This window comes from Mobula hypostoma, chromosome 4 (assembly GCF_963921235.1).
Source record: "Mobula hypostoma chromosome 4, sMobHyp1.1, whole genome shotgun sequence".
Lineage (NCBI taxonomy): Eukaryota > Metazoa > Chordata > Chondrichthyes > Myliobatiformes > Myliobatidae > Mobula > Mobula hypostoma.
In genome coordinates, this window is record NC_086100.1 from 166,107,640 (window position 1) to 166,131,540 (window position 23,901).

The following is a 23,901-nucleotide window of genomic DNA, read 5'->3' on the forward strand; positions in this document are numbered from 1 at the left end:
CCTATAGATGCTGCCTGGCCTGCTGCATTCACCAATGTTTTTTATGTGTTTTGCTTGAATTTCCAGCATCTGCAGATTTCCTTGTGTTAGCATCCTAGAGACCTCGGTGTGTTCAGCGGATTTGAAGGTAGCTTTGTGTCCTAAATCACTCTTAACAAATCTTTGTAATCACTAGTAACGATAATGTATCAACCTCAGATTTATCATAACAAATAACAAGCAGTAGGTGGGAATGGAGGAGTAGTCTACTCATACCTCCAGGGGCCTGGATACTATCACGGCCTTCTGAGCTCTCTGTGTAGAGTTTGCACGTTCACCCTGTGACCACGTGACTTTCCCCAGGGGCTGTCGCCTCTCAAAGACATAAGGTTGGTGAGTTAAATGACTACAATAAATTGCCACAAACCTGGCAGTGAGTGATATAATCATGGGGAGTTGATAGAAATGTGGATGAAATAAAGAAGACCTGGTCAGTTAGGATTAGTGTACATGTTTTCTTGAGAGCCTGAAATGCAAATACCTGGAGACACTTTGTGGTTGGGCAACATTGGTGGATGGAAATGAACGGTTGAGTTTTTGGTCAAGGCTCTTTATCAAGACTGAAAAGGTAGCCAATATCAGTATAAAGTGAGTGGGAGGGATAGAGCAAGAACTGGAATGAGATAGGTAAAAGGTAACAGAGTCACTTTTTGAAGTAGCAAGGGCAAGAGCGACATCTTGCAAGACAGGAGCCATTTGAAAACTGCAAGTCTCGTCAGGAGTGAGTCATTGTTTGAGCCAATAAAAAGAAAGAAGGTGTAAGCAGAGTGGTCATTGTTGAAGTGGGGCAGTGTTACGAGTGGTCGGGTTTGGCTCAACAGGCTTATGCGAGAACAGGCTTGGAAGTAAGCTTCATGTGAGTTTTTTTCCTGTTAGTACATAGCTAGTATGCTGAGGATGGGTCCAGAGTTAGTGGACCCATTGTTCCTTGCGTGAGATATGGGAACTTCAGGAAATCTCCAGTCTCTGTATGACCTCAGCTCACACAGGAACATAAGAAGCTGACAGATAGGAGCTATAGGGAGGTAGTCACCTGTAAGTTGGACATTGTTGGGGGGTACAACGTACCAAGGAGAAGCTGCAACAAGCAGGTCTCTGGCATTGAGTCTGGTCCTCTGGCTCAGAAGGAAATGGGGAACAAGAGGCATGCTGTAGTGACAGGGGAATTGTTGGTTAGGGGAACAGAAAGGAGGTCCTGTGGACGAGAATGAGGTTCCTGGATGGTTTGTTGCCTCGTGGTGCCAGGGTCAGGGACATCTCAGATCGAGTCCACATCATTCTGAAGTGGGAGGGTGGAACTCAGCCAAGTGTCATGGTCCACAATGGTGCTAATGACATTGGTAGGATGAGTGACGAGGTTCTGCAAACTGAGTTCAAGGAGTTAAATGCTAAGTTAAAAGACAGGACCTCCAGGATTGTGATCTTGGGAATGCTATCTGCATCATGTGATAGTGAGGCTAGAAATGGGAAAATTTTATAGTTTAACACGTGGATCGTGAGAGAGAACTTCAGATTTTTAGATCATTGGGCTCTCCCCAGGGAAGGAGGGGCCTATACAAAAGGGATGGCTTGCAACTGAACTAGAGGAGGACTAATATCCTCACAGGAAGGTTTGCTGGTGCTGCACGGGGATGATGGCGGGGGGAGGGGGGAGGGGTAAACTAGAACTGCAGTGGGATGAGATAAAGAAGAGGTTGTGGAGAAAGTAGTTGTTAAGCCTACATACAAGGTCAGGAATTGAAAGATTGAGCATGGTGGGACTAAAGTTCTGAACTGCATATATTTCAATGCAAGGAGTATTGTAGGAAAGGTAGATGAGTTTAGGGCATCGATCAGCACACAGAATTATGACATTGTAGCCACGAGTGAGATTTGGTTCCATCAGGTTGGAGGCTACCCAGACTGAATATAAGGTGCTGCTCCTCCAACCCGAGTGTGGCCTCATTGCGGCTGTAGAGGAGGCCATGGAATGACATGTCAGAATGGGACTGGGAAGTAGAATTGAAATGGGAGTCTACTGAGAGAACTGGCTTTTTCTGGCAGACAAGAGCGTAGGTACTTGGTGAAGTGGTCTCCCTATCTACATCGGCTCTCACCAATATACAGGAGGCCACATTGGGAGCACCAGATAGATACAGTGGATGATCCCAACAGACTCACAGGTGAAAAATTGCCTCACCTGGAAGGACTGTTTGGGGCCCTAAATGGTAGTGAGGGAGACGATGGGGCAGGTAAGGCACTTGTTCCACTTGCAAGGTTAAATACCAGGAGAGAGTCCAGTGGGAAGAAATAAACGGACAAGGGAGTCACGTAGGGAGCAATCCCTGTTGAAAGCAGAAAGCGGGGGAAGGGAAAGATGTGCTGGGTGGTGGGTTCCCGTCAGAGATGGCGGAAGTTACGGAGAATTATGTGCTGGACATGGAGGCTAGTGGGATAGTAGGTGATGACAAGAGGAACCCTATCCCTGGTATGGTAGCGGGAGAATGAGGCAAGGGCAGACGTGCATGAAATGGAAGATATGTGAGTGAGGGCAGCTTTGATGGTAGAGAAAGAGAAGCCCCTTTCTTTGAAGGAGGAGGACAGCTCAGTAGATCTGGAATGAAAAGTCTCATCCTGAGAGCAGATGTGGTGGAGATGTTGGAATTAGAAACATAGAAAGCCTACAACACAATACAGGCCCTTCGGCCCACAAAGCTGTGCCCAACATGTCCCTACCTTAGAACTACCTAGGCTTCGCTCATATCCCTCTATTTTTCTAAGCTCCATGTAGTCATCCAGGAGTTTCTTAAAAGACCCTATCGTTTCCACCTCCACCACTGCCACCGGCAGCCCATTCCACACACTCACACTCTCTGCATAAAAAACTTACCCCTTACCTCTGTACCTACTTCCAAGCACCTTAAAACTATGCCCTCTCGTGCTAGCCATTTCAGCCCTGGGGAAAAGCCTCTGACTATCCACACAAGCAATGCCTCTCAATATCTTGTACACCTCTATCAGGTCACCTCCCATCCTCCGTCGCTCCAAGGAGAAAAGGCCAAATTCACTCAACTTATTCTCATAAGGCTTGCTCCCCAATCCAGGCAACATCCTTGTAAATCTCCTCTGCACCCTTTCTATGGTTTCCACGTCTTTCCTGTAGTGAAGTGACCAGAAATGAGCACAGTACTCCAAGTTGGATCTGACCAGGGTCCTATATAGCTCCAACATTACCCCTCAGCTCTTAAACTCAATCCCACGATTGATGAAGGCCAATACATCACATGCCTCCTTTACCACAGAGTCAACCTGTGCAGCAGCTTTGAGTGTCTTATGGACTTGGACCCTAAGATCCCTCTGATCCTCCACACTCTAAGAGTCATCCCATTAATACTATATTCTGCCATCATATTTGAACTACTAAAATGAACCATGTCACACTTATCTGAGTTGAACTCCATCTGCCACTTCTCAGCCCAGTTTTGCATCCTATCAATGTCCCTCTGTAACCTCTAACAGCCCTCCACACTATCCACAACACCCCCAAACTTTGTGTCATCAGCAAATTTATTAACCCATCCCTCCACTTCCTTATTCAGGTCATTTATAAAAATCACAAAGAGAAGGGGTCCCAGAACAGATCCCTGAGGCACACCACTGGTCACCGGCCTCCATGCAGAATATGACCCGTCTACAACCTCTCTTTGCCTTCTGTGGGCAAGCCAGTTCTGGATCCACAAAGCAATGTCCCCTTCGATTTCATGCCTCCTTACTTTCTCAATAAGCCTTATCAAATGCCTTGCTAAAATCCATATACACTACATCTACGGCTCTACCTTCATCAATGTGTTTAGTCACATCCTCAAAAAATTCAATCAGGCTCGTAAGGCACAACCTGCCTTTGACAAAGCCATGCTGACTATTCCTAATCATATTATGCCTCTCCAAATGTTCATAAATCCTGCCTCTCAGGATACTCTCCATCAACTTACCAACCACTGAAGTAAGAAGGAGATGGCATTTTTACAAGTGACAGGGTGGGAGGAGGTATCATCCAGGAAGCTGTGAGAATCAGTGGGTTTATAACATATATCAGTCGATAGACTGTCTCCAGAGATGGAGACAGAGAGAATGAGAAAGGGAAGGGATGTGTCGGAGATGGACCAAGTAAATTTGAGGGCAGGGTGGCAGTTGGAGGCAAAGTTGATGAAGTTGATAAGCTCTGCATGGGTGCAAGAAGCAGCACCAGTGCAGTCATCAATGTAGCGAAAGAAGAGTTGGGGAGCAATACCGGTGTAGAGTTGGAACATGGACTGTTCCACATAGCCAACAAAAAGGCAGGCATAGCTGGGACCCATGTGAGTGCCCATGGCTACACCCTTGGTTTGAAGGAAGTTGGAGGAGCTGGAGGAGAAATTATTGAGAGTGAGGACCAGTTCCGCCAGACAGAGGAGAGTGATGGTGGAGAGGAACTTGTTGGATCTGTTTTCCAGAAAGAGGTGGAGAGCTTTAAGGTCCTCTTGATGGGGGATGGAGGTGTACAAGGACTGGACATCTCCAGAAAGAAGCAGAGAGCTTTTTGAGTACAGTAGATAGGATGTTATGTTGAAATTGTATAAGACATTGGTGAGGCCTGATTTGGAGTATTCTGTGCTGTTTTGGTCATCTACCTACAGGAAAGATGAAAAAAAGATCGAAAGAGTACAGAGAAAATTTACAAGGATGTTGCTGTTACTTGAGGACCTGAGTTTTAGGGAAAAGTTGAAAAGGCTAGGACTTTATTCTTTAGAACACAGAAGACTGAGGGGAGATTTGAAAGAAGTGTATAAAATTACGAGGGGTATAGAAAAGGTAAATGCAAGCAGACTTTTTCCATTGAGGTTGGGTGAGACTACAACAAGAAGTCATGGGTTAAGGGTGAAAGGTGAAATGCTTAAACCATAGAAACCATAGAAACCATAGAAACTACAGCACAGAAACAGGCCTTTTGGCCCTTCTTGGCTGTGCCGAACCATTTTCTGCCCAGTCCCACTGACCTGCACACGGACCATATCCCTCCATACACCTCCCATTCATGCATCTGTCCAATTTATTCTTAAATGTTAAAAAAGAACCCGCATTTACCACCTCATTCCATACTCCCACCACTCTCTGTGTAAAGAAGCCCCGTTAATGTTCCCTTTAAACTTTTCCCCCTTCACCCTAAACCCATGTCCTCTGGTTTTTTTCTCCCCTTGCCTCAGTGGAAAAAGCCTGCTTGCATTCACTCTATCTATACCCATCATAATTTTATATACCCCTATCAAATCTCCCCTCATTCTTCTACGGTCCAGGTAATAAAGTCCCAACTTATTCAACCTTTCTCTGTAACTGAGTTTCTCAAGTCCCGGCAACATCCTTGTAAACCTTCTCTGCACTCTTTCAACCTTATTTATATCCTTCCTGTAATTTGGTGACCAAAACTGAACACAATACTCCAGATTCGGCCTTACCAATGCCTTATACAACCTCATCATAACATTCCAGCTCTTATACTCAACACTTTAATTAATAAAGGCCAATGTACCAAAAGCTCTCTTTACGACTCTATCTACCTGTGACACCACTTTTAGGGAATTTTGTATCTGTATTCCCAGATCCCTCTGTTCCACTGCACTCCTCAGTGCCTTACCATTAACCCTGTATGTTCCATGTTGGTTTGTCCTTCCAATGTGCAATACCTCACACTTGTCAGTATTAAACTCCATCTGCCATTTTTTAGCCCATTTTTCCAGCTGGTCCAAGTCCCTCTGCAGGCTCTGAAAACCTTCCTCACTGTCTACTACACCTCCAATCTTTGTATCATCAGCAAACTTGCTGATCCAATTTACCACATTATCATCCAGATCATTGATATAGATGACAAATAACATGGACCCAGCACTGATCCCTGTGGCACACCACTAGTCACAGGCCTCCACTCAGAGAAGCAATTCTCTACCACCACTCCCTGGCTTCTTCCATCGAGCCAATGTCTAATCTAATTTACCACCTCTCCAAGTATACCTAGCGACTGAATTTTCCTAACTAACCTCCCATGCAGGACCTTGTCAAAGGCCTTACTGAAGTCCATGTAGACAATATCCACTGCCTTCCCTTCATCCACTTTCCTGGTAACCTCCTCGAAAAATTCCTATAGATTGGTCAAACATGACCTACCACGCACAAAGCCATGTTGACTCTCCCTAATAAGTCCCAGTCTATCCAAATGTTTGTAGATTCTGTCTCTTAGTACTCCCTCCAATAACTTACCTACTACTGACGTTAAACTTACTGGCCTATATTTTCCCGGATTACTTTTCGATCCTTTTTTAAACAACAGAACAACATGAGCCACTCTCCAATCCTCCGGCACCTCACCTGTAGACAGCGACATTTTAAATATTTCAGCCAGGGCCCCTGCAATTTCATCACTAGTCTCCTTCCAGGTCCGAGGGAACACCCTGTCAGGTCCCAGGGATTTATCCACTTTAATCTTCCTCAAGACAGCAAGGACCTCCTCCTTTTCGATCTGTACAGTTTCCATGATCTCACTACTTGTTTCCCTTAATTCCATAGACTTCATGCCAGTTTCCTTAGTAAACACAGACGCAAAAAACCTATTTAAGATCTCCCCCATTTCCTTTGGTTCCGCACATAGCTGACCACTCTGATCTTCAAGAGGACCAAATTTATCTCTTACAATCCTTTTGCTCTTAATATACCTGTAAAAGCTCTTTGGATTATCCTTCACTTTGACTGCCAAGGCAACCTCATGTCTTCTTTTAGCCCTCCTGATTTCTTTCTTAAGTATTTTCTTGCACTTCTTATACTCCTCAAGCACCTTATTTACTCCCTGCTTCCTATACACGTCATACAACTCCCTCTTCTTCTTTATCAGAGTTGCAATATCCCTTGAGAACCAAGATTCCTTATTCCTATTCACCTTGCCTTTAATCCTGACAGGAACATACAAATTCTGCACTCTCAAAATTTCTGCTTTGAAGGCTTCCCACCTACTGATCACATCCATGCCAGAGAACAACCTGTCCCAATCCACGCTTTTTAGATCCTTTCTCATTTCTTCAAATTTGGCCTTCTTCCAGTTAAGAACCTCAACCCTAGGATCAGATCTATCCTTGTCCATGATCAAGTTGAAACTAATGGTGTTATGATCACTGGAACCAAAGTGCTCCCCTACACAGACTTCTGTCACTTGTCCTAACTCGTTTCCTAACAGGAGATCCAATATTGCATCCCCTCTAGTTGGTCCCTCTATATATTGATTTAGAAAACTTTCCTGAACACATTTTACAAACTCTAAACCATCTAGACCCCTAACAGTATGGGAGACCCAATCAATATATGGAAAATTAAAATCCCCTACCACCACAACTTTATGTTTCCTGCAGTTGCCTGCTATCTCTCTGCAGATTTGCACTTCCAATTCTCTTTGACTATTGGGTGGTCTGTAATACAATCCCATTAATGTGGCCATACCTTTCCTGTTTCTCAGCTCCACCCGTAAGGACTCAGTAGACAAGCCCTCTAATCTGTCCTGCCTGAGCACTGCTGTAATATTTTCCCTAACAAGCAATGCCACTCCCCCACCTTTCATTCCTCTGCCTCGATCACATCTGAAACATCGGAACCCTGGAATATTAAGCTGCCAGTCCTGCCCCTCCTGTAGCCAAGTTTCACTAATTGCTACATCATCATAATTCCACGTGTCAATCCACGCCCTCAACTCATCCACCTTCCCCGCAATACTCCTAGCATTGAAATATATACACCTCAGAAGAATTTTACCACCACTCACAACCTTTCTATTCGTGGATTTGCTTGAACTTTTAACATTATTTATTTTCACCCCAGCCACACTGTCAGCTCTGGTACTGTGGTTCCCATCCCCCTGCAAATCTAGTTTAAAGCCCCCCCAATAGCATTAACAAACCTCCCTGAAAGGATATTGGTCCCCCTGTAGTTCAAGTGTAACCCGTCTCTCTTGTACAGGTCCCACCTGCCCCAGAAGAGGTCCCAATGATCCTGAAATCTGAAACCCTGCTCCCTACACCAGTTCCTCAGCCACTTGTTCATCCTCCAAAGCATCCTATTCCTACCCTCACTGGCACCTAGCACAGGTAGCAATCCTGAGATTACCACCCTCGAGGTCCTGCTTTTCAACTTCCTACCAAGCTCTCTATACTCACTCCCCAGGACCTCCTCACTCTTCCTTGCTATGTCATTAGTACCGATGTGCACCATGACATCTGGCTGATCACCCTCCCACTTCAGAATGTCATGCAATCGATCAGAGACATCCTTGACCCTGGCACCTGGGAGGCAACAAACCATCCTGGATTCTCTGTCATGACCACAGAACCTCCTATCTGCACCTCTAACTATCGAGTACCCTATCACTACCGCTCTCCTCTTTTTCCCCCCTCCCTTCTGCACTGCAGAGCCAGACCCAGTACCAGAGATCCGGCTACTGCAGCTTGTCCCAGGTAAGTCATCCCCCCCAACAGTATCCAATGCGGTATACTTGTTGTTGAGGGGAATGGCCACAGGGGAACCCTGCTCTGCCTGCCCTTTCCTCTTCCCTCGCCTGACAGTGACCCAATTTCCTGTCCTCTGCTCCTTTGGCGTAACTACCTCCCTGTAGCTACGATCTATAATCTCCTCATTCTCCCGAATGATCCGCAGGTCATCCAGCTCCTGCTCCAGCTCCCTAACGCGGTTTGTCAGGAGCTACAGCTGGATGCACTTTCTGCAGGTGTCATTGTCAGGGACACCAGAGGGCTCCCTGACTTCCCACATCCTGCAAGAGGAGCATTCCAACATCCTGCCTGGCATTCTCTCTACGGCAGACAATCTGAACAAAAAACTTACCAGAACCTACCCTGGCCTCTGCCTGTTCCCGCCGAAACCTGTTTGAGCCAAAGCCGTCCCACTCTGACTCAGTCCACTCCGACGATGGCCGCTGTATATGGTGGTCTGCTTTTTAAACCTTAGCGCGCTACGTCACGCGCCTGCGCAGTGCAGACCCTTCTCCCCGAGCAGTTTTTAAAAAAAAAACGACTTTTTCGACCCAAATTCTTCTGCTCACTTCTTCAGCTACTTAAGCTAAGAGAAATTCTGATACGTACATGGATGAGATGAGAGGGGTATGGACGGCCATGGTCTGGGTGCAGATCAATGTGACTAGGCAGATTAATGGTTTGGCACAGACTAGATGGGTTGAAGGGCCTGTTTCTGTGCTGTAAAGTTCTGAAAGCTATGAGTTTATGACCCAGGAAAGGAGCAGATTGGCAGATGAAGGCAGAAATTGATGTCGGAAGCTGGGAGGTGATAGGTAGAGATAACAAAGGACTGCAGATGATGGAATCTGACACAACCTAACCCTTCCCTCCAATATGCAATTCCATTTTTCTTTCATCCATCTACCTATCTGTTTTTCAAAAGCCCCTAATGTACCTGCCTCTGCCATCACCCCTGGCAGCGCACTCAATGCACCCACCACTCTCTGTGTAAAAAATCCACCTGTGACATCCACCATTCACCTTAAAATTATGCCCCCTTTCATTAGCCATTTCTGCCCTGGGAAAACATCCCTCACTGTCTGTTCTATCTATGCCTCTTATTGCCTTGTAACACCTCTATCAAGTCACCTCTCATCCTCCTTCACTCCAAACACAAAAGTCCAAGCTCACTCAACCTATCTGCACAAGACATGCCTTCTAATCCAGGAAGCATCCCGGTAAATCTCCTCTACACTCTCTCTAAAGCTTCCACATCCTTCCTATATTGAGGCAACCAGAACTGAATGCAATACTCCAGTGCGGTCTAATCAGAATTTTACAAAGGTGCAACATTACCTCGGTGCTCTTAAACTCAATCCCAAGATTATAATGAAGGTCAACACACTGAACACCTTCTTAACCATCCTATCAACATGTGCAGCAACTTTGAAGGATCTATGGGCATAGACCACAAGATCCCTCTGTTCCTGTACATTACAAAGAATCCTACCCAGTTATTCTTCCTTCAGGGTTGACCTTCTGAAGAATAACACTTCACACTTTTCTGGATTGAACTCTATCTGCCACTTCTCAGCCCAACTCTGTATCCTGTGAATCTCCTACAACAACCTTCTACACTATTACAAAAAAAACATGAATCTGCATGTCATCTGTAAACTTACTAACCTACTCTTCCACTTCTTCATCCAAGTCATTTATAAAAAATCACAAAGAGCAGGGGTCCCAGAACAGCTCCCTGTGGATCACTGCTGGCCATTGACCTCCAGGCAGAATACCACTCTCTGTCTTCTGTGGGGCAGCCAATTCTGAATCCACACGGCCAACTTTTCCTGGATCTCATGCTTCCTGAATTTCTAAATGAGCTTACCATGGGGAACACTGTTAAATGCCTTAACAAAATCCATATACATTAAATCCATTGCTCTACCTTCATCAATATATTCTGTCATTTTGCCTCAAACATTTTAATCAGGCTAATGAGGCATGACTTGCCCTTCACAAAGCAATACTGACTATCCTTAATCAGGCTATGCTTCTCCAAATGCTTTTAAGTCCTGTCTCTACAAATACTCTCCAACAGTTTGTCCAAAAAATGGGGGAAAAGGCACAGAAAGTGAGTGGTTACTGGTGAAGTTGGAGAATTTGATGTTGTTGCCACCAAACTGGAGATTGCTAAGGCAAAATATGTAGTGTTGTTCCTCTAATTTTCATTTGGCAGTGGAGGAGGCCAAGGACAGACTATGTGTTCTGTTGATGGCCAGAATAAACTTAATGGGCCTAAAGGCCATTCTTTGACATCTGTGAGCTAAATCTACATGGCCAACCTAACAATATCTCTTTCAATTATCTTGCAGAAACACAATGTGTAAAGTGACTTCCTGATATCGGAAGGAATGCAAAGGTTGGACAAACTTGTATTGTCCTCCCTGCAGCACTAAAGGCCAAAGGCAGAACAGAATGAGGTTTTCTTTTTAATTGTAAGAATCAGAGATGGGGTAGACAGTCAGAATCTTTTCCCCAGGGTACAAATGTCAAACACCAGAGAACATGCTTTTAAGGTGGGGTGAGGGGCAAGTTTTTTTTTTACCTGGAGAGTCATAGGTGATGGGAATGCATTGCCAGGGGTATTAGTGGAAGCAGGGTGTTTGGTAGAGTTTAAGAGGCTTTTACATAGACTCATGAATATGAAGGGGATGGGGGATATGGATGACACATAGGAGGAGGACAGATAGTATAAATTGACATAAAGATGGTATAACAAATAGCCCAAGTGCTGTTCTATGTTCTATTTATCATTCAATAACTTCTACTTGACATAAAGGCCAAGCTTGTTTTAGTTGATCGCATTCTTGCTCCCAGAGTTAGAAGATTGTTGTTAGAAGGCAAATTCTAATCCTTGTGCGCTTTGAATGTGTTGTGATAAAATGACTAAACAGGCATCAGTCTGTTAGAGAAACAAGTTCAAGTCCCACCATCGCCACCACCAAAACCAGATCAGAATTTAAATTCAACTAATTAATTTGTGGAACCTCCGCCTCACAGCACCAGAGTTCAGTCCTGACCTTGGATGCCCTCTGAGCAGAATCTGTACATTCCCCCTGTGACAACATGAGTTTCCTTCCAATAGTGCAGTTTCTTCCCACGTCGAAAGAAATTGCAAGTTAGCAAATTAATTAGCCAATCCAAAGTGCCGCTTGTTCAAGTTCAAAGTTTTATTGTCATTCACCCGTACACATATATACAGCAAAACAATACAAAGTTCCTCGGGTACCAAGGTGCAAAACACAGTACATATATCTCGTACCGCACATAAAATATTAACACAATAATATTAACAGATAAAAATAATACTCTGTGGAGATACGAGTTGTCAGAAGGTGCATATATGACATATAGTTAATTATACAACACAACAGCAAAATGCTACTGGTGCTGGCATAAATAAAGTGTACTGGGTGGTAGCAGGGTGTTCCCAAATCTCACGGCCTGGGGGAAGAAGCTGTAACTCAGTTTAACAATCCCTGTCCTTATACTACAGTACCTTCTGCCCGACTGTAAGAGATTAAAGAGATTGTGGGATGGATAGGAGGGGCCCTTGACAATGTTGAGGACTCTGCAAATACAGTACTTCTGGTGTATGCCTTGGATGGGGGTAGAAAGACCCCGATGATTCTCTCAACAGGCCTCACAGGGTCTTGTGGTCAGATGCCTTGAAGTGCCCATACAAGACAGTGATACAGCTGGTTCAGGGCACCCTCAATGTTGCTCCGGTAGAATGCGGTTAGAATGGGGGCTGGGACACTTGCTTGTCTCAAGCTTCTCAGGAAGTGGAGGCACTGCTGTGCTTTCTTGACGAAAGACGTGGTATTGTGGGATCAAGTGAGATGATCCGTGATGTGCACTGCAAGAAACTTGGTGCTCCCGACTATCTCCCCGGAGAAGCCGTTGATGTGCAGTAGGGAGTGATCAGCCAGCATCTTCCTGAAGTCCACAATAATCTCCTTAATCACGTCCACATTGAGACTCAAGTTGTTGCGTTCGCACCAGTTCACAAGCCGATTGACCAACTCTCTGAATGCCGACTCATTATCGTTGCTGATGAGGTCAACCACTGCTGTGTGTCATCAACAAACTTACTGATGTGGTTAGAGCTGGATCTAGCAGTGCGTAGGTATTGTTTACCTATACAATTACCCATATAGCATTTGGAGATTGGTAGAATCTGGGGGTGGGGAGGGTGTGGAGAAGTTTGAATGAGAACGTAGAGAGAATAAAATGGGATTGTTGTAGGTTTAGTTCAAATTGAGCACTGATAGTCAGTGAAGGCTCAGTGGGTTAAGGATATGTCTCCCTGCAGTATTTCTCTCTAAAACAGGGTTTTTAAAAAATAGGTTAGTTTCGGTAATGGCAGGAACAGTACAGCACATATGGACTACTGGACTTTGATATTAAAAAAATGGTTCACTAATAACTTTCAGGGGAAGAAATCAGCCACTCTGGTCCCAACATGACTTCAAAACTTTCGATGTGGTTTATTTGTAACTACCTCCTCTGCAAATGAGTACTTGGGAGTGCACCATCATTGCCAGCATTAGCTGTGATCTCTACATTCAGTAAGTACCTTGGCATTGGTGAGCCCCCACCCTGTCGGGACCAAGTGTTGAATCCTTATGAATGCAGCTAGATGAAAAACCAATGGCAGTTTGCAAAAAAAAACACACATATATAAAGTCACAGAGTAGAACTGTACAAAATAGGGTCATCCTCCCATTAGCAGTATAAAATAGGTAGGCCATATTGTGTGGAGTTCAGCTCATCGTATTCCAGGAAAGGCGTAGAGGCTTTGGAGAGGGCGCTGAAGAGATTCACCAGGATTTTGCCTGGATTAGAGCCATTCAGCTAGAAAGAGAGGTTGAATAAACTTGCATTGTTTTAGAGTGGCATTTAGACAGGCATATGAACAAGCAGGGATTAGAGGAATCTAGACCACTCGCAGGCAGGGGGGGATTAGTTTAAAGTGTCATCACAGTTGGCACAGACACAGTGGGTCAAAGGGCTGTTTTTTTAAGCTGTACTGTTCTATGTGTTATGCATCAGCTTCAGCTCTTTCAGAGAGAAATCAGGTTAGTTCCATTCTCCTTGTCCGTACCCAAATCCCCACAATTTACTTTTTTCTCCTTCAGCTTATAATTTTGTAAGTATTGAATCTGCTTCCTCCAACAGGTACTTTCCTGAGATCAGAAAAAAGGGGAAGAAATTTCATTGACAGATAAGATGTTTTTAAGGGGTTTGCCGGGGTAAATGTGGAAAGAATGTTTTCTCCTGGCTGAAATGCCTAGAACCGTGAATCACAGTTTCAAAATAAATGGTGGCCATTCAGGACACAGAATTCTGCCATGGGTGGTCCCAAGCCCAATGAAAGGAGGGTTGGGCACGAGGCTAGTAAACCCATCCCGTATAACCCCAGCGATACAGAAACAACAGAAGCTGCTTCCCAGGAAAGGAAGAATCTTCAATGGGCTGCACCTTGAAAGACTGAACAACTGGTGCAGGACAGAAAACTCTGGTGAGCTGCTGTCAGCAGCCTAGCCCCAGTAGGGATGATAGGCATAAGAACACAGCTGAGAAGAAATGCCTTCATACTGAGGGTACTTAACCTTTGGAGCTCTTCAATGCACACCATTAATTTCAGGATTCTTTTTATCTACTCATTTTCAGGATGTAGGTATCACTGGCAACGGTTGTGATTGTTGCCCTTGACGAGGTGGTAGGGAGCAGCCTTCTTGAACTGCTGTAGTCATTCTGTTGACAGTACTCCTATAGTGCCACTGGGAAAGCAAATCCAGGATTTAGACCCAGCAACAATGATGGAATACTATAAGTGATAAACTTGGTTTATTATTGTCAAATGTACTGAGGCACACTGAAAAGCTTTTGTCTGCATGCCATCCGGAGGAATCATTCCTTACATTAGTACATTTCCAAGTAAGGAAGCTTGTGTTCTGCTGGACACCTTCCCTTGTAGTTGGCGGCAGTAGAAATGGTGGTTTTGGGAAGTGAGATCATTGTAGACTTGGCAGTTGCTGCCATATATTTCTGAAGAAGAATCCTGCAGCCGTGGTGCTCCAGTGGTGGAATCACAAAGCTTTCAGGGCACTGAGAGTGTGGCAAAAACTGCTGACCAAACTTCGGCATCCAACATGGGAAAGTTCACTAAGCCTTGTTCATTGTGAAATTTGTACATAAGTGTTTAAATTCACAAAACCTTACCAATATGCAAAATGTCTTGTACAGGAGTGTGTAAACACGATGAACATTAGTGTGCGCACTAACTTGTAGAGGAGTGTGTAACCTCATCAAACCTTCAGTGTGCACTGTAACTGATACAAGTGTGCAAGCTTAATAAATGTTGTGCAGTGTGCACACTAACCTGTACTGTAAGTGTAATTTTACTGAACACTACTATGCACAGTAACTTGTCAAGGGGTTGTAAGTTCACTGAACCTTGTTGTGCACAGTAACTGGGTACAGGAGTGTGTAAGCTCACTAAACCAGAGTGTGCACAGTAAATGGGTAAAGGAATGTGTATACTCACAAAAGCTTGTTGTGCACAGGAGTGTGTAAGCTCACTAGATCTTGCTCAGTGTGCACGGTAAATGTCCTGGCGTGTGTATTTTACACTTGTTCAAATGCAGTGATTGAGTAGAGGGACAATATTTTTCGATATTTATATTCAAATAGTTCATGTTCAAGTACAACAGTGAAGGTTAACAAACTCCCCAATGCAGGTTTTCCTGAAGGCTACAAATGATGCCCATTAATAACCGTCCTCAAATACCACCCCACTGCAAAGCACAGTGACTTGTCAGGCCCCTTCCCGAGGGATGGTCTTTCATAAATCATGTAACTTCACATCGCGCTTAAGATTTTTTCAAGGTCATCTTGAACACACACAAATGTACAACAGATGTGCAGGTGCCTTTTACATGGAAGAGCTTTTTTTTTCATTTCTGCTTAGAATTTTTCATTTACAATAAACAACTTCTACTTGTACAATGTGTTTAATTGCAGTAAACCTCCCAAGCTCCACAAGACTAATTACAGGACACAGGGTCAAGACAAGATATTAAAGCAAGTGAACAAAAGCTGGCACAAAGAGATGAGGTTTGAGTATTTTGTAGGAAGAGAGGTGGAGAGTTTGGAGGAGGAAATTGCAGAGATCATGCCCCAGGCAGGAGAAGGCACGGCCACCAATTGTAGAATAAACAAAGGTGGGGACGGACAAGAGGCCAGAATTAGTGGAGCACAGATATTCAGGGCACGATGAGATTACACAAGTCCGCAGGGAAGAAAGAAGAGAGCATTTACATAGCACCACTGTGACCTCAGAAACTCCTAAAGCCATTTATATTTAATGTGCTCATTTCAAAGTATGATAACTGTGATAATACAGAAAACATGTCAACCAATTTGACCACAGCAACCCCCATATTCTGGTGTAATGTAGAGTGTTGGAAACAATATTGAGAGCTTTGAAAGGGATGGAAATGAAATTTGAAACTGGAATTGGAATTGGTTTACTATTCTCAGATGTATCAAGATAACAGTAAAAAGCTTGACTTGCATACTGTTCATTCACATCAAATCATTACACGGTGCACTGAGGTAGAACAAGGCAAAACAGTGGGGAGGCAGCATAGGTCAGGGAGAACACAGATGTGGGAGATGGGCTGGGAAACTGGTGTTTCACTTAGTGACTGTGATGATTACAAATTCAATGCAGAATAAAATACAAATATGCATGTTACCATAAGATCAAAAGACATAGGAGCAGAATTAGGCCACTTGGCCCATTGAGTCTGCTCCGCCATTCAATTGTGGCTGATCCTTTCTTTCCCCCTCCTCAGCCTCACTCCCCGGCCTTCTCCCCGTAACCTTTGATGCCGTGGCCAATCAAGAACCTATCAACCTCCACCTTAAATACACCCAACGACCTGGCTTACACGGCTGCCTGTGGTAACAAATTCTACAATTCACCACCCCCGGCTAAAGAATTTCTCTGCATCTCTATTTTAAATGGACGCCCCTCTATCCTTAGACTGTGCCCTCCTGCACTAGTCTCCCCCACCAGGGAAACATCCTTTCCACAACTACTCTGTCTAGGCCTTTCAACATTTGAAAGGTTTCAATAAGATCCCCCTGTCATCCTTCTAAATTCCAGAGTACAGACCCAGAACCATCAAACATTCCTCATATGATAACCCTTTCCTTCCCGGAATCATCCTTGTAAACCTCCTCTGAACCCTCTCCAAAAGTTATCGTGCACACTGAACAATATCTAGTACAGGTGTCCCCCGCTTTTCGAACGTTCGCTTTACGAAACCTCACTGTTACAAAAGACCTACATTAGTACCCTGTTTTCGCTTTCAGAAGGTGTTTTCACTGTTACGAAAAAAAAGCAGCGCGCGATAAAAGGCAACGCGTTTCCTGTGCAGCTGTTTGCAAGATGAGTTCTAAGGTATCGGAAAAGCCTAAAAGAGCTCGTAAGGGTGTTACACTTAGCACAAAACTAGACATAATTAAGCATTTCGATCGTGGTGAACGAAGTAAGGACAAAGTGCATTTGGCTTGTGGAAGCTGCTGAAGATGATGTTGAAGAGGTTTTGGCATCCCATGACCAAGAACTGACAGATGAGGAGCTGATGCAATTGGAAGAGGAAAGGATAACAATCGAAACCAAATGCAGTAGCGAAATGAACTTGAAGCAACTGCGTGAGATTTTCGCTGCAACGATAAGTACGACTTTAATTTTGAAAGGGTAGTAGGTTTAGGAGATATTTGCAGCATGGTTTGAGTCCTTACAAAGAACTGTGTGATAGAAAAATGCGTGAGGGTCAGCAGTCAAGCAAGCCTTCCACATCAGCCACAGCAGACGATGAACCTCGACCTTTGACATCGAGGCAGGCAGCCATAGGAGAAGATGAGCTGCCTGCTCTAATGGAAATAGACGACGAGATGACACCCCAGTGTCCCACCACCCCAACCCCCAGGCCATGGACAGATACTGTACCGATTCGCGGAGAATGCAGCAGTAGCCGGGAGGCACACAGCACACCTTTAAGAAAAAAGCCAAAATAAACATGCTAATTAATTAGGTGTCGCCCCACACTTAAATGTCGGCCCAGATCAAAGGCGATGCAATCTGCAATCGGCACCAAAGAGTGTGGCCATGCATTTTCTAATATAGTATTTCATTTGCCACTTCCTTGCCCTTTCTCCTAATCTGTCTAAGTCCTTCCGCAGTCTTCCTGCTTCCTCAATACCATCTGTCCCTCCACCAATCTTCGTATCATCTGCAAACTTGGGAATAAAGCCACCTATTCCATCATCTAAATCATTGATCTACAGCATAGAAAAAAGCAGTCCCAACACCAACCCCAACCCCTGCAGAACACCACTAGTCAATGGCAGACAACCAGAAAGGGATCCTTTTATTCCCACTCACTGCCTCCTACCAATCAGCCAATGTTCTAATCATGCCGGTAACTTTCCTGTAATACCATGGGCTCTTAACTTATTAAGCAGACTCATGTGTGGCACCCCATCAAACGCCCTCTGAAAATCTAAGTATACAATATCCACTACATCCCCTTTATCTATCCTACCTGTAATCTCAAAGAATTCCAACAGGTTCGTCAGGCAAGATTTTCCCTTAAGGAAACCATACTGACTTTGTCCTATCTTGTCCTGTGTCACAAAATACTCCATAACCTCATCTTTAACAATTGACTCCAACATCTTCCCAATCACTAAGGTCAGGCTAACTGGTCTATAATTTCCTTTCTACTGCCTCCCTCCTTTCTTAAAGAGTGGACTGTCACTTGTGATTTTCCAGTCCTCCAGAATCATGCCAGAGTCCAATGATTCTTGAAAGATCATTACTGATGCCTCCACAATCTTTGCCACTACTTCTTTCAGAACCCTAGGGTGCAGTTCATGTACCTTTAGGTCTTTCAGCTTTCAGAGCACCTTCTCCCTTGCAATAGTAACTGCACTCACTTCTCCTCCCTCACCCCCTTCAATGCCTGGCACTCTGCTAATGCCTTCCACAGTGAAGACTGATGCAAAAGTACTGATTTAGTTTATCTATTATCTACTTGTCCCTTGTGATTTTTTTCTCTGGCCTCATTTTCTAGCAGTCCTATATCTACTCTCATCACTTTTATTTTTATATACTTGAAAAGGCTTTTTCTATCCACCTTGATATTGTTTGCTAGGTTGCTTTCATATTTCATCTTTTCCTTGCTAGTGATTCTTCTGAGTTGCTTTCTGTAGGTTCTGTAGATGGGAATAGAGCTTTAAGATACAAAGTTCTTTATTTCAAAATATAAGACCATAAGACAAAGGAGCAGAAGTCCGCCATTCGGCCCATCGAGTCTGCTCTGCCATTTTATCATAAGCTGATCCATTCTCCCATTTAGTCCCACTCCCCCGCCTTCTCACCATAACCTTTGATGCCCTGGCTACTCAGATAACTATCAATCTCTGCCTTAAATACACCCAATGACTTGACCTCCACTGCCGCCCGTGGCAACAAATTCCATAGATTCACCACCCTCTGGCTAAAAAAATTTCTTCGCATTTCTGTTTTGAATGGGCGCCCTTCAATCCTTAAGTCATGCCCTCTCGTACTAGACTCCCCCATCATGGGAAACAACTTTACTACATCCACTCTGTCCATGTCTTTCAACATATCTTCTTAACATCAAAGTTGTAGCCCCTGATCTTTTTGTTTGTTATATTTTGGGCCAGCATAGACTAAATGGTAAAACTTTAAAGTGGATGCAACATTAGAGTTGTTGGTGTGGTGGAGGTGCAAAAGGGTAGGGTAGTTGCTGAAAATGAGAGAAAATGCTAAGGTTGTATTGTAAAATGAGAAACAGCACGGTGTGTGTAAATGAGTGCAAAATCATGAAGGGCATGGAAAGGGTGAATGCACACAGTCTTTTTTCCAGGGCTGGGGAATCTTGAACTAGAGAAATATACCAAGTGCTGGAGAAACTCAGCAGGTCAGGTAGCACCTATGAAGTGAAGTAAACTGTCGATGTTTGACTGTTCATTTTCCTCCATAAATTTTTGCACCTCCAGGAATTAGTGGGAATAGGTTTAAGGTGTGTGGGGAAAGATTTAAAAGAAACCTGAGAGGCAACTTTTTCCACCAAGATATACGTGATATATGCGTATATGGAATGTGCTGCCAGAGCAAATGGTTGAGGCCAGGCACATGAGTAGGGAAGGCAGACACAGGGCAAGTACAACCAGCTTGGATGGGCTTCCTGACTGGCTTGGCCCAGTTGGACAGAAGAGCCTGTTTCTGTGCTGTATAACTCTACGATACATACATGATGTGTGTGCAAGTGTGCAGTGTAGTGTAGTGAGAGAGAGCAGAACAAATGTTTTACCAGCCTCCAGGTCTCCTAGTCATTCTTTGTATTCCTGGCACTAAATCCAATTTGAATAAGAACCCAAGCATACAATAACAATTTGTGATAAGAATGCAAAGAACCTCATGTGAAGGAGCAAAGGCACCAAATGATAAAGTCAGAGTGTCAAAGTTGGAGAGGTGAGGAGGAGCGATGGGAGGGGGAGGGTATGGTGTGGAGGCAATCACTCCTTTATAGACACAGAATGAAAAGTTGGGGATTCGAACAAAGGCTGTCAGTGGAGGATGAGGACTTATTGTAATGAAATAGAAACAAAATCTGTTTGCTGACATCGAAAAATAAATAAACAGTGCAAAATTTAAAACAATGGTATACAATGGGTTCATGGTACATTCAGAAATCTGATAGCAGAAGGGAAGAAGTTGTTCCTGAATCATTGAGTGTGTGTCTTCTAGCTCCTATACCTCCTCCACGATGGTACTAAAGAGCACAAGGCCCAGCCCGCATGGAGAATCCATAGTGATGGATGCTGGCTTCATGCTACCTTTTGAAGATGTCCTCGATGGTGGTGAGGGTTGCAGCCATGATGGGGCTGACCAAGTTTACAACCCTCTGCAGCCTTTGTGATCCTGCACATTGGAGCTTCCATGCCAGGCTGTGATACAACCAGTCAGAATGTTATCTGCCGTACATCTATTGAAAGCTTTATTGGAGCTGACAGCCTCATGCATTCAATCACATACACCAGGAGTTCCAATGTAAACAGCATGGGTGTGATTATCTATTTTGTCCCATACTTCTTCTGATGTAATTTCCACCAAGACTGCTGATGTCACATCAGGCTGTATGATGTCGTCTGCTGTTTCATTGTCCATTTAACTTTTAGCTGCATCCTCTGTGACTTATTAAGCTAATCACAGCATGCTTCACAATGCAGATCCCATGCTGTTAGACGCTTTGAGAGCTCCCTTGTGTAGCCACATCCTTTGTGCACTCACTCTGTTATCCATTGTCTTTGTCTGCACCCATTGTTTGTGAGAGCAGTGTCAGTGCTCATCCAAAGAATGTGCTCAGAAGGCTCTCCAACTCTGTTCCTCCTCTTCTCCAAAGGAATTTGGGTGATATTCTCAAACAACAGGAATTCTGCAGATACTGGAAGTTCAAGCAACACACATAAAAGTTGCTGGTGAACGCAGCAGGCCAGGCAGCATCTCTAGGAAGAGGTGCAGTTGACGTTTCAGGCCGAGACCCTTCGAAGGGTCTCGACCTGAAACGTCAACTGCACCTCTTCCTAGAGATGCTGCCTGGCCTGCTGCGTTCACCGGCAACTTTTATGTGTGTTGGGTGATATTCTCTCCCATCCCCAACTTGCCGGCACATACAGGTATAGATGCCACTATGCTCAGTAATATCGCAGGTGCCCTAAGCACAAACTACCATCACCCGGACGTCAGCATCAGGAGACTGAAGACCCTCACTCAACTGTTCAGGAACAATTTCTTCTTCTCTGCTATCAAATTTCTGAATGGTCCATGAATCTTCGAAAACTTCCTCATAGTTCCTTTTTTTCCACTTTTTCCACTTTTTCTTTGGTCATTTAAGTTATTTTATGTCTTTGCACTATACTGCTGCTGCAAAGCAACAAACTTCACATCATCTCAGTAAGCGATATTAAATTTGATTCTGGTCCTGAGAATCTATGGAAATAATTTATAGATCAAACAACATTGTGGAATGAAACACTGAGAATGCACAAGAGTCTATTCTATTAAGTTAAAATGGCTCAGAAATGAACAGAACACTATGGATGGGGAAGGTTTAGAGGGATATAGGACAAATGCAGGCAAATGGGAGTAATTCAATCAGGTAATTTGGTCAGCATGAACAGGTTGAGCTAATGGACCTGTTTCCATGCTGTATAGCTCTAGCACTTTATGAGGAAATATTCTCACGCCATGGAAAATGAAAGATGCTTTGGAGGAGCAATTGAAAGAGCTACAGGATTATTTCAATCCTAAACCATTAGAACAATAAATCTGAGACCAGCTGAAAGACCTGTTCCATGCTGGATAACTCTATCACTTTAGATTTGGATTTTAGATTTTAGATTATGAGCACACGCAGTCCTCTTTTATTGTCATTTAGTGATACATGCATTAAGAAATGATGCAACGTTCCTCCAGTATGATATCACAGAAACACAAGACAAATCAAGACTTAAAAAACTGACAAAAAACTCATAATTATAACATATAGTCACAACAGTGCAAAGCAATACCGTAATTTGATAAAGAACAGACCTTGGGCATGGTAAAAAGAAAAGTCTCAAAGTCTCTCGAAAGTCCCATCATCCACACAGACAGCAGAAGGGAGAAACTCTCCCTGCCATGAACCTCCAGCACTGCAAACTTGCCGATGCAGCACCCTGGAAGCACCCGACCACAGCCGACTCTCAAGTCCGTCCGAAAACTTCGAGCCTCCGAGACCGAGCACCGAGCACCAAGCACCATATCTGCCGAGCGCTTCGACCTCAGTCCCAGCAACAAGCAATAGGAAAAGCTGAGGATTTGGGGCCTTCCACTCCGGAGATTCTCGATTGCACAGTAGCAGCGGCAGCGAAGCAGGCATTTCAGAAGTTTCTCCAGATGTTCCTCCATGCTTCTCACGTCTGTCTCCATCAAATCAGGATTGTGCACGGCCCCTACTTAACCCTACTTAACAAATATGATATCATTTCGGAGCGGCCATGCGTGCTGCGTCACATTGCCATCTTCTCCTCCCCTCCACTAGCAAATAATCTCACGCCAAGGAAAGTAAAAGATGCTTTGGAGACGCAGTGCAAAGAGCTACAGGATTATTTCAATCCTAAACCATCAGAACAATAAACCTGAGACCAGGAATCAAAGGTTAGTTCAGGCTGCCAACAAGTACACCAACAGTGAAGGTCCTGTCTCAGCATTGCAGGAGGTCTCCTTTCGTAGACCCTACAACTGTGTGGCAAGATTGTTTGTGGTTTAATCAATCTATGAAATTCAGCCGGTTACTGAACATGCAAAATCTCAAAGTCTGTGGAGATTGCATTTAGGAATGCTTAAGAAATGTAACAATGCAGAGTAAAAATATAATGCTAGTTTTATTTCATACTGCTGGAGTTCCAAAGCAGAATCTAAAGTTTCTGCTTTGGAACTCCAGCAGTATGAAGTGGGTGTGAAGAGCTACAACAGATGTAAGGAAAGTCATCCACAGCATATATGTCAATTCAATATGGCAGGACGTTTTAACCACTGGAAAATAAAGGACATATATATTAATCCAGCGGGTAGCACAGGCCTACATCTAAAAAGCCTAACCAGAGCAAGAGCAGCAGTTATGGTAGAGGATACTTAAGGCGCAAAGTGTCAGGCCCTGATGGTGTACCAGTATGGCTCCGAAAGCATGAGCCAACCAACTTGCAGAAGTGTTCAAGGACATCTTCAATCTCTCACTGCTGCAATTGAGGTTTCCACCTGCTTCAAAAGGGCAACAATCATACCAATGCCAATGAAGAGCAGGGGGAGCTGCTTCAACGGCTATCGACCAGTGGCACTAATATTTACTGTGACGTGCTTTAAGAGGTTGGTCATGGCTAGAATCAGCTCCTGCCTAAGCAAGGACCAGGACCTGCTACAATTTACCTATTGCCACAATAGGTCTACAGTGGATACATTCTCACTGGCTCTCCACTCGGCCCAGGATCACCTGGACAATAGTATTAAAAACATAGAAACATAGAAAACCTACAGCACAATACAGGCCCTTCAGCCTACAAAGCTGTGCCAAACATGTCCTTACCTTAGAAATTACCTAGGGTTACCCATAGCCCTCTATTTTTCTGATAT

The 23,901-nt window shown here is 44.2% G+C and overlaps 1 protein-coding gene across 9 annotated transcripts in view; it reads right to left on the reverse strand.

Annotated features, from left to right (window-relative positions):
* Positions 1-23,901, reverse strand: part of stpg2 (sperm-tail PG-rich repeat containing 2) — a 751,871-nt gene that overhangs the window by 684,815 nt on the left and 43,155 nt on the right. The gene's annotated exons all lie outside the window — the stretch shown is intronic.